Below are 5,000 nucleotides of genomic sequence, written 5' to 3'. Positions count from 1 at the left end.
CTACGTCGTGTTAGGATAAAAGCTGACCCGCCAGCCCGGAGGCTGGTAGTGTGTGTGGTGACCTGCACTCGGTGAGCGCTGGGCACGAATAGAGTAAAATTGGGTCATCCTCGGGCACAAGCTGTGAGCATTCACCGGACACGTGGCGTAGAACTGCAGCTGCAGGAATAGTGAGGCAGCTACTGAAAATGTCGGGGGAGCGAGGTGAGGTGAGAGAGAGAGAGAAAGGGAGAGAGAGAGAGAAAGAGAGAGAGAGAGAGAGAAAGGGAGAGAGAAAGGGAGAGAGAGAGAGAGAGGGGGAAAGAAAGGGAAAGGGAGAGGGGAAGGAAAGGGAGAGGAAGAGAGAGAGAGAGAGAGAGAGAGAGAGAGAGAGAGAGAGAGAGAGAGAGAGAGAGAGAGAGAGAGAGAGAGAGAGAGAGAGAGAGAGAGAGAGAGAGAGAGAGAGAGAGAGAGAGAGAGAGAGAGAGAGAGAGAGAGAGAGAGAGAGGGGGGGGGGGAGTATAGCATATACATAAGCCTATTTCTGTAAGCCATTTTACCAATAGACCACGTGGCTGTTTACAAAGTGGCTCCAAGTCCAAAATAAGAATTATCTACTCAGCGAGGGCGTAGATGACGATTTTATCTGACCACGCCTGACCGTCAGTCCGTGCTTAGCGGTCACCGTGCGCGCGGCATCGCGACCCTGTGTAACTATGGCCGATGAGCGGTAGAGTGCAGACAAGTCGCGTCTGGCACGGTGAGGGAATCTTGGGCAGCGACAAAGGTGAAACAGACTTCTTGATAGTTGTTGCAGTGTATTATAAGGAGAGGATGGTACAACTGACGGACAGAGGTTCGATCCGGTCAGCGTGCTGTAGGCTGTCTGTCTGTCGCTCGCAGGCGACCCTCTTTTAAACAGACTGAACTAGGAAACTCACAAGGGTTGCGATGTACTCGGAAGTATGGAGGAGAGGATGTGATCGTGTATAGGGGGCGGCGTCGCGAGGCGGAAGGCCTGCGGATGTCGCGTTCGTTGTCATGTCTAGCAAAGGTGTGGTATGTAGAGGCTAGTGTTAATGTATTAAATATATATTTATAAGTTAAAACGTTATGTGTATGGCATTGGTAGAGTAAGGGAAGGAGTCTGCTACAAGTGGTCCCAGGGGAGCCCTTTAGGGTTATGGGAAGATAAAGGGAAAACACTTAAGGTTTCTTAGTGGGCCTCCCTGCGAGATATTTGGTGTGTGTTGTAATGGGCCGTGTGTGAAATGTGTGTGAAATGGGTCTTACACCCTGCGCACCACTTTTCCCTAAGCCAAGTCGTAGCATGTGTTCATTCCTTTACATGTGTTGTGAGTCGTAAGTACATTGAGTATCCTATCAGCCACTGTAGAGTTCTTATAGACTCTTACAGTCTGGTGGCATTGTTCATGTTACGTGTTGTGCCCTTTGGGCTCACAACACTTCCAAAGAAAAACCGCTCGACCGCTCCCGAAGACATGACGACTACAAAACCACGTGAGTACACGTTTTGGGCCCCCTCTTATTTCTTTACCCTTCCTTCTTCTCCCATAAATGTGTTAAGCCATCGGTTTTGTTGGGCAAAAAGTGTTAGGTGACAGCAAATGGCACATTCTCACACTAATCTTGTGACCTCAGATTGCATTACCGTGTGATCGCGGTATGTGTTCAATAAACATGAATATCGTTCGTTAAAGTAGTTAATTAATTTCTCTCATTATTAGAGATTTATGTTGTTTCAACTTCAACGAATTTAATGCGTTCGTGATTTTATCTTATCACAAATATCATTTCATTTTATCTCGTTCCTCCCCTTGCCCCGACCACACCTTCTCTCTTCTGGTCGGTTGGGATGTGTCAAGTAGATGACCACTTGTTTTTACCATCTCGACTTGACCTCACTTTCTCTTTTCTCCATTCTGGTATTGCTAATTTATCTCAGTTTGTTATATTGAAGGTTAATCTTTGTGTTTGTGATACATTTTCTGTGTGAGGTCACTTTCACTCTCATACACACTCGCTGTCGCTCACACGCACACACTCACTCACTCATCCACGCAGAACAAAAGACACTGAAACCTTTTCATTAATCCGGTTTGTTGCTGTCGTAGTGCTGGCTTAAAGATCTATGACGTATCTCTTTTGCCCGCAATTTTGTCAGTCGTGACGAGTGACACGTACATGATTTTACATTTATTTCTTCTCTGTGTGATGACAACTGGTTCAAGTAAATCCTTGCGGATTGCCGTCGTCATTTCCCTTATCCACTCTCATACCTATCAAAGATGGTTGGTAGTTTAAGCTAGGTCCATGCAGATTGCTACTGCCGTCTCCCTCTCCTATTTTCTTCTTTATCTTTGTCAAGTAAAACACAAAACAAGATAAAAGGACGAAAATAAATTAAAAACGAACATTAAAAACTGCAAGCCTAAATAAATAACTGGCTAGTGGTACTTAACACCCCCTCTTCTCTGTTGCCTTTCTTTTTCTCTTACTATCTGGTTCTTACATGTATGATCTGGTTCCCTGACGATATATAGCACTCGGACCGACGATAACCGGCACGACACCGAAGGAGGACCCTGTTGCAGGATGCTGTGGGAAGGACGTCACCGGAAGATCGCCAGAAGTCTGCGGAGCAGGATGTTCGTCAGAGCAGGTGTTAAGCCGTCCCATGATGTAGTGGACGGGCGTCGCCTGCCTATAGGCCTAGCAAAGGACCAGGAACTCGCCAGAGCAGGTACCAATCGCCCCAAGATGATGCGGATGGGCGCCGCCTGCCTGGACGACGACCGCAGATCCAGTCAATTCCAGGAGCTCGTCAGCACAGGTATCAGCCGCCCTGAGATGCCGTCTCCTGCCCGGAGAAGGACCTGGACGACATCTGTGAGGACGTGTGGAGGAGGATGCTGCCGAGTTAGGCCTGGACGAGGACTACGAGGAAGTCTAGACGAATTCGAAGTCAAGGAGGACCTGTGCGAAACCTATGAGGACATGAGGGAGAGAGAGAGAGAGAGAGAGAGAGAGAGAGAGAGAGAGAGAGAGAGAGAGAGAGAGAGAGAGAAGAGAGAGATAGAGAGATAGAGAGAGAGAGAGAGAGAGAGGAGGGGAGGGAGAGAGAGAGAGAGAGAGAGAGAGAGAGAGAGATTTTATTTGATTTGATAACATTTATTTACAGAACATCCCCTGCAAAAAGCCAGGTTAAGATACCAAAGTATCTATGCCACTGTGCTTCTATTTGTGTCGAGGGCTATTAGTCAAACATTAGTGTTATATACATGCTTGAAGGGCTGTGCTATTATCACTGTATAAAAATATCCTTTTGGCTGGTAAAAAAAAACTTTTATATCACTAATCATGTCAAAGACAAGACCGGTGTCTATAATAAAGTTAATATAATCAACAAGTGCTAATTTGATTTGATGACGAGCACTAGTTCTGACTTCCTGAAGGCAACACAGATCAACATTTTCGGAGTGAAGGTACTGGGAGAGAGCCGCTTTGCGTTTCCGTAAACTGATTATGTTCCAGGTAATACATTTCAAGAGATTACTTGGAGGCACTGATTGCTTGACCATTTCCAAGGCCCACTACAGGGTGATGCTGTTGTTGATCGAGGAGGAACGCAAATATCCTTTCCTGAAGTTGAGATTGTTGGGGCATCTGCTGTTGCATCATGAACATCATCTGCTCCATCTGCCGAAGTAGCATCTGTAGCAGACCCTTAATTTCTGCCTTGGACTCTTATTTGTCCTGCTGAATTGAGGACTGAGCTGTAACTGATGCTGAAGCTGGTGCAGCAGATGATGCTAGAGTCAGTACTGCAGCTGGTGTCGAAGCTGGTGCAGAAGCTGATGCGGCATGTGGTGCTAGGGTTGGTGCTGCAGCTGGAGCTGAAGCTGTTGCTGATACTTGAATTGACGGAGCTGTAACTCCTGTTGGTGCTGGTACTGTGGCCAGTGCCATGGCTTCCTCTGCAAGGGCCACCACTGTTGACCTCTGCAGGTGTGGGAATTCCCCCACATCATCAAAGCGCGGGGCTGGGAGGGGTTGTTGTGGGGGGAGGGCTGCCTGCTTTTTTTTATTTGTTTTTCTGTCCTTTGGGTAGTAAGTGCACAATGAGGAATTGGCATTGTGCTCTTGTCGACAATTCACGCATTTCCGAGAGGTAATTTTTCCTTCAGAATTTCTTTCTGCACATTCTGAGCTTTCGCGTGGAAGAGCGAAGTACCGGCTCTCTCTCTCTCTCTCTAACTAACTAATGGAATAAAGTATTATTGAATTTGATTTTCAACTCTCTCTCTCTCTCTCGCCCTCTATCTTTCTCTCTCTCTCTCTCTCTCTCTCTCTCTCTCTCTCTCTCTCTCTCTCTCTCTCTCTCTCTCTCCCACTCTCACTCCCTCTCCCTCCTTCTCCCTCTCTCTCCCCCTCTCCCTCTCCTTTCTCCCTCTTCATCTCTCTTCCTCTCTCTCTCTCTCTCTTTAACTCTCTCTCTCTTTGACTCTCTCTCTCTGTCTCTCTGTCTCTCTCTCTCTCTCTCTATCTATCTATCTATCTATTTATCTATCTATCTAGCTATCTCTCTTACCATCTCTCTCTCTCCCTCTCTCTCTGTGCTTCCTCCCTTTCAGGACTAGGACAATCTGGCTCATGGGGACCGTGACTGCCTTTCCGGCCTCCTCACGCGACCTCTCCAAAGTTGTTGCTACTGCAGTGACTGCAGCAGTCAACAGGAGAGTCATATCTTCCTCATCAAAAAGAAGATTATCATCTCTTGGGGAGGCTTTTGCAGTGCCCTTTGAACCTTTATTCCTGTGGGTCTTTTTCTGCACTTTTGTGATGGTCGAAAATTCCTTTTTATTGGAGATATCCGGTGTCTGCTGTGGAGGAGCTTCCTTCCTCTTAGGAGGTCGAGAAGCCTTTTCTCTTTTGTTCGCCTGAGGGCCGCCTCTTTCCTGGCAGAGCAAGCCAGGCTCCAGGTGCGATGCCTCTTGGTA

Source organism: Penaeus monodon, chromosome 39 (genome assembly GCF_015228065.2).
Source record: "Penaeus monodon isolate SGIC_2016 chromosome 39, NSTDA_Pmon_1, whole genome shotgun sequence".
NCBI classification, from domain to species: Eukaryota; Metazoa; Arthropoda; class Malacostraca; order Decapoda; family Penaeidae; genus Penaeus; species Penaeus monodon.
This window is presented reverse-complemented; position numbering follows the sequence as displayed.